This window comes from Condylostylus longicornis, unplaced genomic scaffold, assembly GCF_029603195.1.
Source record: "Condylostylus longicornis isolate FDR11 unplaced genomic scaffold, ASM2960319v2 ptg000101l, whole genome shotgun sequence".
NCBI classification, from domain to species: Eukaryota; Metazoa; Arthropoda; class Insecta; order Diptera; family Dolichopodidae; genus Condylostylus; species Condylostylus longicornis.
This window is the reverse complement of record NW_026578069.1, coordinates 1,498,419-1,508,615: the sequence shown is the minus strand read 5'-3', so window position 1 is coordinate 1,508,615 and position 10,197 is coordinate 1,498,419. Positions and strand designations below refer to the sequence as shown.

At 20.3% G+C, this 10,197-nt stretch overlaps 1 long non-coding RNA gene across 1 annotated transcript in view; it reads left to right on the top strand.

Annotated features, from left to right (window-relative positions):
* Positions 1-302: 302 nt before the first annotated feature.
* Positions 303-10,197, top strand: part of LOC129614134 (uncharacterized) — an 82,370-nt gene continuing 72,475 nt past the window's right edge. The window contains exons 1-2 of the long non-coding RNA XR_008697358.1: positions 303-599; positions 5,180-5,587. This is a non-coding gene — a long non-coding RNA (uncharacterized LOC129614134). The remainder of the gene's footprint in view (positions 600-5,179; positions 5,588-10,197) is intronic.

The window sequence follows — 10,197 nt, the reverse complement described above, 5'->3', positions numbered from 1 at the left end:
TAACCAAAATATCAACAAAGAAACAAATTATTCTGAAAAAAAAAAGAAGAGAAAAAACAAATAAAAAAAATTTAATTATTCGGGTTCGTTTTGTATTTTTGGTGAAAATCGGTGAAAATTGTATATTGAAATTTTTCATTTAAAACTCTTAATACAAATAAATAATTTTTTTCTGAAAATAATTTGAAATTATTTAAAAAAATTTAATATAAAATTACTATAAAGATTTAAAATTCATAAATTTCTAATAGTGAAATTTAAAGAAAGGAAAAAAAAAATTTTATGTTTATTTATCCTTTTTCCTTTTATTGAAAACAAAAAATTTCAAAATCAAATTCAATATTACACACATATCTTTTTTGAAATAAATAATAATAATAATTATATTGTATAGAAATTTTTATAACACACAAAGAGAAATAAATCAATAAAATCATAACAATAATAATAAGAAATAAAATAAAAAAAGAAAAACAGAAGATATATAAGGCAAAAGAAGAAATTGTATAAACAAAAAGAAAAAAAGAAAAACATAAAAAAACAAGGAGGAATACAATATCTGTCAAAAAATTCCAACTTTAATAATATCAAAATAAAAAGTACTCATTTACATATCTATATAGTACATAGGTATATATTATAGTATAACAAAATAAAAATAGGGTAAAAATTCCGAAAGAAGTGAAAATTTAATTTAAATTCCATTAAAAATATAATATGTATGAAATTGTTAATAAAATATAAAAAAAAAAATATTAAATTGTAAGAAAATTTAAGGAGTAGAGTGCGAATTCTCTATACATTTTTCATTTACTAGAATTATTAGAAAATACAAAAAAAACTCTTATAATCAATTTTATATATTTAATTTTTTTATTATGACCTCCTTTACATTTCATAATTCTTTTGACTTCTTTGCATATTTATGCAATTTACAACTTTTCTAATATTTACTCTTGTTTCTATACAATATTTTATCTATTTGAATACCAAAAACAAAATACCATATTATAATTATATCTACCCTACTGATTCCTGTTTTTTTTTTTTTAACACACTGAATGCATGAGTGTTTGTTTTTCTAATGAAAATAATATTATATTCAACACAATATAGTGTGCATTTGAATGTATATATATCTAATGTCTTATAGACTCTCTAAACAATGTTTATTATTAATATATACTTATATATATATATATAATAATTATGTTTTATAACATATATGTACATATATCGTGTTTATACTGTTTCAAATTTGAAGCCATTAAATAATTTTCCTCTTCAAAAAATGAAATGAAAAGCAAAAAAAAAAAAAAAAAAAACATTTTTCCCAATATTCTTGTTTTTCGTGTGCCTTTAAAAAGATTTTCACCATTATGCTTCTAAACTAACCATCAAATCATATTCTCTTGTCTGCAATATTACATTGCAGGAAAAAAATGAAATAGAATTACATTATTTCTCTGTTAAGAATATTATGAGTTTTTTTTTTTTTTTTTTTTTTTTTAATATTTCCCGGAGAACTCAATATTTTTTTGTTATCCTATATTAAAAGAGAGAAATTCATTTGATTTTCATTTTGGATAAACCACAAAAAAAATGGTGAAAATTTTGATGCGAATCTTTTACATTTTATTACTTTGTATAACAGTTAAAAATAAATTCTTATTGCGATACAGAATTTTGACTTGCTTCACTAATGTAGTTATGTTATATTTTTTAACATGCTCTTTACATATTATAATGTTATCATTTTAAAATGTATAAAGTAAATACTTAATATAAGTATAACAACTATTATGTTGAATGAGAACAAAATTAATTTTTAACAGATTTAACATTAGTTTTTGTATAGGATCCTTCCGTTCAGGTTTTTATTTTTCGATATTATTCTTAAAATGAGAATAAAATTAAAAAAAAATTCATATATATTAATTTTTATAACGCACTTTCTTATTTAAAGAATAGTTTTTTTTTTTTTTAAATAATAAGAAATTTAAAATTTTAAAGTGATAATTTGATTTTGTGTTATTGGAAATTTAAAAAATTGAAATTGAAAATTAATGGGTTTAGTTTATAAATGTTAAAATTTTTGGTAAATTTCACTTCAGTTTTTAGCACTAACACAGTTAATCTGAATTTAGAACCATAAAAAAAAAGAATATTTTTAAATAAATTTGAAATTAATTAATTGCAAATATTTTCGCAAAAACCAATATTCTTGGAAAATTATATGAAAATTAAGTTGAAAAAAAAAAAAAAACAAAATTTCATCAGTTGTTTACAAAAAAAAAAAATAAAAAAAAAAATGACAATAATTTTTTTCAATTTTTGACGTTTCTTCTGTCATTTTCTTAAAAATGTTGTTCTGATTCTACACGTAACTCTAGAGCTACATGCTAGTAAATTCTCCATTTTCACTAATATACCAACACATTATTATGAATATTATATATATATACAATAATTTTCTCTCTATATTCCGGTTTATTCTCTTCTATACTTCTATTCAATATTATTCTCTTTGAAATATAAAAATTTTCTCACCATTATAGTTTTCCACACCAATATAATCTCATATTGGAGTAAAAATAAATTTTCTTTTCAAATCAAATTGTTTTCAATACAAAAATAATACAAAAAAAAATTTAAATAAAATCTTCATTTAAAATTAATTCTTTTGTAATTGTAATTAAAAAAATGTTGTTTAAAGAAAAAAATTTCAATAATCAGAATTAAAATTAGTGTTCGTTCGGTTTTTGTGAGAAAAAATCTGTGAATATAATTATAAATTTTATAAATGAAATTTTGTTCTAAATTTAATTCCTGTATATAAAATATCCCAAAATATCCTTATAGAAGAAGTTTTATTATAATGTCAAAGAAAATAACATAATATTTTGTTGTTGTTTTTGCCAATTTTAGGTTATACGACTTATCTGTCAAAAAAAGTGTTTTAATTTACATATATATACATATAATGTACGTAAATATATATAGTAATGTTAAGTGGTAAAAGCCGCCATTATTGTTATTATATTTAAAGGGAAAATACAAAGTAATGAAGAAAAAAAAAATTTCAAATAAATAAAGCAAAAAATAGTTTTGTAAATACGTGTAAAATATTATAGAACGGGATTTACATTATCTAGTTGTAAATTATTTTCTAAAAATAAATATAAAATATTAAATTTGCTTTTTGTAAAATTACAGTACATAAAGTTATTTTGGTAAGAAAATTTTTGATTTAGATTAGTATGTATGTAGGTATTTTGTGTTCCCTGTTATCTAAAACCTTAAAATAAAAATGTTTTTTTTTAAAAAATTTTACTCACGTTCTTACTTAGTTACTCTTTAAAATGTATAAAAGAATAACGTATATATATGCATATGTATATATATATATAATATTATATTTTATAGAAAATTTATGTACTTATGTACATTTTTATTAATAAAATTTTTTTTCTATGTATAATGCAGAAACTAATACATTTAAAAATAGAAAATTTTATATAATATTATGTACTCTAAATATATAAGTTGGTACTTGAATATTTTATTTACATTGTTGCTTTTACCTTGTTTAGGTTTATCTATTACTTTTTTTAATATATCCTTTTAGATACTTGTACTTCTAGATGCATATATACTATACGTATATATAAGTATTTAATGTAATTTTTCCCGTTTTTATAATACTTAATACTTAGAGCTCTTATAGAGAATGCAAAAAACAAAAAATGTTTGTGTCTATTTTGTCCACTTATAACTTACATATAAGTATACAAGTATATATATTTATTATAAAAATACATACATATATATATATGCATGTTATACTTGTGATTATAGTACTACATATATATACATGTACATTGTGTTGAATGAAATTGAATGAAACCCAGAAAATAATTTTATACTTTATGTAGGTATACGACATATGTACATACATATTATGTTATACTTTTTATTTTCACTTATATTTATATAAGTAAGCCGCCTTTCAATACTTTATTGTATTTAAATATGTGTATATATACCGTATTGTCGTCGCTGATATTCCGTAGATTTTCAAAGCAAGTTGGAATATTAATTGTATACAATGTGTTTTACATAATATTATATTTAGTAAATTAAATTTCTAATAAAGGCATGATTGAAAAAAATGAGTATAACAGTTTGCTTAATCTGATATACATAATATAACAAATAATTTCGTCTACATACACCATAAAATTGTAATGATAAAGTGAGTATTTTCCAATATTGTTTTTAAATCATTGAAGTCTTTTCGAATCCCATACTTAATATGAAATGATTTTTATAATTATAGTAACTAAATTTTACATTCAGTCATTTATTTTTATACTTATCGTAAAAGATAAGCATACCTATACTTAGATAAACAAAGTGATTTGTATTTTATTTTATGTACATTACCGTATGCATATTTTGCTTGCATATACTTACATATTTAATCATTACTTCTGTATATTGCATAAGTATATACTTATATATTATGTACCTAGACCTATGTAATATTATTCAATAAATTTAATATTGATTAACAATTTATTGAATTCAATATTATTGAAATTGAAATTGAAAATCGTAATAAATTTGATTCATTATTAAATTTCTTATACTTAATATCGTAAACGAAAATATTTAAGAATAGAAGAGAATTTACATTTTGGACGTATCAAAACTGAAAATATTATTATACTTATAATTTGATATTTTAATTTGAAAATTTCATGCATATTAAAGCCTCTTTAACCACAAATGAAAAGAAAAATAACCCCAAACAAGTTTACAGAAACATTTTGTTTGCTAACGATTCCCTTTAATAAAATCAGAATAACATTTACGATATGTTTGCTATAGAGAGTACACATATTGAAATCACAAATCACAATATCAAAAGAAAAAATATTTAAATATTTCCATAGCAACTTGTACAAAATATTTTATCGAACAAAAAAACAAAAAAGAAATTTTCAATTTCAAAATTTTTGAATTTCAAATACAAAAAAAAAATTTTTACCCTATTACAGTAGGCTTTGAGATTTAAGTGTCATATAATTTTATTCGTTTAATAAAATTGAATAAAATTTAAGAATTTTTCTAGAACAAAAATTTTAATAAAAAATTTCAAATTTTAATTTTACAGATAAAATTATACATAAATAAATATATTCTACTAAAATATATAAATGCTATATAATTAAAATACAAAAACAAAAAATTAATATAACAAAAAAGAAAACTGCAAGACAAAAACAATTTTTAAATTAAAAAGGTGTCAAAAAGGTGGTCAATCGCGAGAACAATTGAAAAATCTTCTAAATATCAAAAATTTTAAAATAAAAGGAGACAAAAAAATCTTTACAAAATTTCTCTATTAAACGGGCATCAAATTAATAAATTCAAAACGGCTACAATGGCATTTAATGGTGGCGGCGGCGGGGGTGGCACAGGTGGTGGTGGCATTGTACAAGATGGACCACAAAATAAAAAAATTAGAACAGGCGGTGGTGGTGGACAATCAGGAAATGATTCAAATGATCCACAAATGAGGGTAAGTAAATTTTTTTCTTTTAATTTTTTTTTGTGTTCAATTAAAAATTAAATTTGATTAATGATTGTACATTATGTAACCATTATTATATAAAAAAATTTCTAAAAATTAATTCTTTAGTCGTGGACAAAAAAAAAAGTAAAATTTTTTTGGAAAATTTTAAATTTACGGAAACATGATTGCTTTGTTTTTTCTGAAAATTGAAAAATTTTAAGAAATTCCATTGACAGTTTAAACTTTAAATAAAATGTTCGAGTTAGTTTTCAAATAGCACCTACTGTGTTATTTCAAAATTAGATGTCTGTATACAATTTCGTTATTTTGCATATCAGTAACAAATTTAGTTCAAATTTATTTTTTCTTGATTTTTCCAAGCCTATAAAATAAACAGACTGTGGACGTTTGAAAATAGTAATATTTTCGATTGCAGGATTGTATATATAGAATTTCGAAAGCAGCAATTTTATATCAATCTAAAATAAATCTTTACTTACCAACTAGTTTCTATTGGAGAGAAATATTTCTTTCTTAAATAATTTAAAATCTACATTGAAATTTTGAAAATTATGAATATTTTTCTATAAAATTGAATTCGATGTGAATAATTAAAAAATTAAAATTGGCCATTCCTATACCCGGACAAATTATACATATACTAACTACATATACATACATATTTTCCTATTCTTATACAATAAGAATCTGAGAATTGAAAATATTTCAAAAATATTTTGTGAATTTAATTCAATCATATTGAAAATCACAACTGTTTTAATTAATTTAATAAAACAATTTGTTTGCAATAAGTAAATATTATTAGAGAAACTAGATCCATTTAAGTATATAAAAATATTAAGTATGCAAAAAAATTAAAATAATTATGCAGTTTTACTTAAGTTCTGAATTTATTTCAACAAATTTTAAGTTAAAGTTCAAATAATATTCATTATTAGTTTTTGTGAGTCAGTTTAGCTCATGAACCTAAAGGCGATTTTAGTATTTGGGTTTCCAATTTTTAAGGCTAGAAGTCAAATTGAATAATAATTACTAATTCGAATTTTCCAATTGTTTTTATTAATTAAGTATTTTATGAATTTTTATGAAAAAAATTTTTAATGTTAATTATTCAGAGAAACAAAAAATCTTTTATTTTTTATTTAAAAATTTTTCGCTGAGTTAGAAAATTTACATTTTAATAAAATTTTAATATTTTAATTAAGAAACTCACTTACAGATTTTAACTCATATAGAACGAAATTAAATCTACAGTTGGGCTAAAATTGCCTGCCCTGGAGATTTAGATTGTATAATACTTCTTTCATACCACAAATTTCTACATAGCGGTATAATATAGTACATATCAGTAATTCGCTAAATAGCGGTATAATAATACTTTTTCGTATTTGAATAGCGCAGCATATAATATTGTTTTCAGATATAAGTAAATATTAAAATTCGAATACCACAATTATTTTTGGATTAATATTTTTAAAATTAATTTTTCGCTTTGATTTAATTAAATTCACATCACAGATTTGTCCCAATACTTTTGTTTGTATATGGAATTAATTAAAATACTTACATTTGAAAAAGCTTAGCTATACAAAAAATATTCTAACAATATTGAAACGTGGCTTGAAATCGCTCAGTTAATTAAAATTTTTTTATTATTTATACCGTATAATTATATTTGTACACATGTGTTACAATTAGCTATGAGAACACTTTTCTTTGAAATAATTCAAATTTTAGCAGTTCTTATAGAAAAACTTTTTTCTACTTATTAAAACTAAAACTAATAAACTTCATAAATGGGCGATTTATAATTTTCTTGAAAGTTGCTCTTATATGCATCTGAATAGAATAATAATATAATAAGTATAAACTTGCAAATACTCGTATTTGTTATATGAGTATAAAATAATAATAATCTCGTAATTAAAAAGTGTAAAGTTAAACTTAATTCTGTCTATTTAATTATAGGGAAAAGTTTGATTTTCTATTTAGAAAATTTAATAAATTCAATCAGAATTTGTGCTAAATAATTTAAAAATTTGAAATCAAAGCAAGTTATTTAAAAAAATTTTTATAATTAATTTTTCGAGTAAAGTTTAAATATTTTCTCTCATATTGGAATAGGGAGGCAAATATTTTTAAAATCAATCAGATAATTCTATTGTTAATGCAGTAAAGCACTACATTTTTGACATAAAAAGTTTTGATTACCATTTGTTATACCTGTAAGTTTATTATTATACTTTATTTCATAAGAATATTTAAAAAAAAAAAAAATTCCATTTTATAATTTTTTTCAATAACTTCTGTATATGTCCATACATAACTGTGTTTTATATTGTATAAGAAATAATTTTGTGAAATATAAAAACTTTCAATTAATTCTCATTAGCAAGTTGATTTCCATTTGCGAAAATTTAGTGTAATTTCAATTAATTTCAATTGAAATTAGAATCAATATTAATTTAAAATTTAATTTATTATATTAGTTAATAGATATATAATAGATAATAGATATATACATAATAGATATATATAATAAATATATACTTCTATGTACATATAAAAATGAGCAGTAGGTGTTACTGAATCAATACTAACATTTTAATATATTGAAGTGACTTTTTTCAAAATTTCAAAAATTTAAAAATTTTCTTAATTAATAATAAAGGAATTTTTAATAATAACATTAAAATTCAGATTTATAAATAATTAACAAAGAATCATATTGAGAGTGTAAATCTCACTGTGTAAATAAATCACTTGCTTATTCTACACTAAATGAAAAGAGAGTGAGTACTAAGTGGCGTTCGTATAAAAAGTATACTTATATAAAATTCAGTTATCATTCAGTCATTCTGAAATGGTATAAAAAAAATGATATATTAAGTAATACATACAGACATATTTAAATTCATAAAATTCCAGCAACAAAAAAATTTAAAATTAATCATATATGGTCATATATTCGATTTAAATTGTGAGTTGATTTTGAGATTCATCGCATAAACTAAAGTTAGTCATTTATAAAAACATTTTCATTTTAAATTCTTTTGCTACTCGTATATATGTAAATAATATTTTCTTTAATTGTAAATAATCGGAAACCTTGTTATATAAATTCTAGTGTTATCAGCACTATTATTTTCCTGTTTTAAACTGTTCAACGTGTTATAATTTCAATTTACACTACAACTCATATTCTTTTAGTTTTAAACTCAGAGAAACGGAAAGGGACAGAGGTAAAGTTTTACTATATATACCTATATAGAAAATAAATTATGAAATGAAGTGGAAAAGCTTCAATAGTGTAAAATAAATAAGTTGAATAAGTCGAAAAAGTAGTGTAGTGTTAAAAATCAGATTAAGTTACTAAACAAGTGAGTACTTAAAAATGAATTATATACAATGTCTATTTATTTTTATTTATGTAACACTCAATTAAGTGGGCTTTATTTTAAAAAAATAAAATCTTATCTCTATAACAATCTAAAATTGCAATAAAATTAAATTTTTTATTTTGTTTTATTTTTTAATTAAATCCCACCATCAGAAAATAATCGTAATATTTTATAGAATTTTACGTCATTAAAATCAAAGTATTCAATTATTTTATCTTTATTTACTTATATAGGCAGTCAAATCTACATCAGTATTATATTAAGCCACATTTATGTATATATTAGTTTATATTTTATTTATTAAATTAATTATTATAAATACATATACATATTTTCACTTATGTATATATATATACATTTATAATGATCACGATTATTATGATTAATTCAGGTTAATTCACCTTTGATGGAAATATGAGCAAATTTGAATGTGAAATTTGCAATTAATTTATTTCAATCTATTTTAATTTTTGTTTTGAGATTTAATTGCATATAAAAGTATGTGTGTACAATAATTGTTCATTTTTACATTTATTGCAATATTAACTTAGATTTAAACATAACTAGATTCTGTAAAGATAAAGTGATATGTTTTTTTTTTTTATAAAATTGAAGTAAAATAAGATAATTATGATATTAAATTTTTAAAAATTGCACACAAAAAAGTTATGTGTAATTTGAATAACTTTTTGTTTAGTGTTATAAAGGTCATTTTATAACATTTATAAAATACAAACACAGAAAAAAAAATGGACGTCAAGTTAAAAATATAAATTAAAAGTCAAAGTTTAATAATAATTAGTACGTTTTTTTTTTATTTTGTATTCCTTTAATATTATAAATCTTTTGCTATATAAAAAAAAATAATTAGGGGAATTGGGAATATAAAAGTTGACATACACACGGTGTGAGCGAAAAATTTATAGTAGACATACTTATATATTTATTTATATATATATATATATATATATATATATATATAAATGTTAATGGTCTTATAACCTTTTTTAAAAGTTTTAAAATTTTTGTTGAAATTATGCAGATATTTAACTATATTAATTAAATTATGTAAAGATATGCAATCAGAAAAAATAGTTCTTAAAATAAAATTAATTTTAAGATTTCCATTTTAAATTTTTAGCATTGATTCTAACTAGTACCGTACTTTGCAGAACTTTAAAATGAAAAAAATAC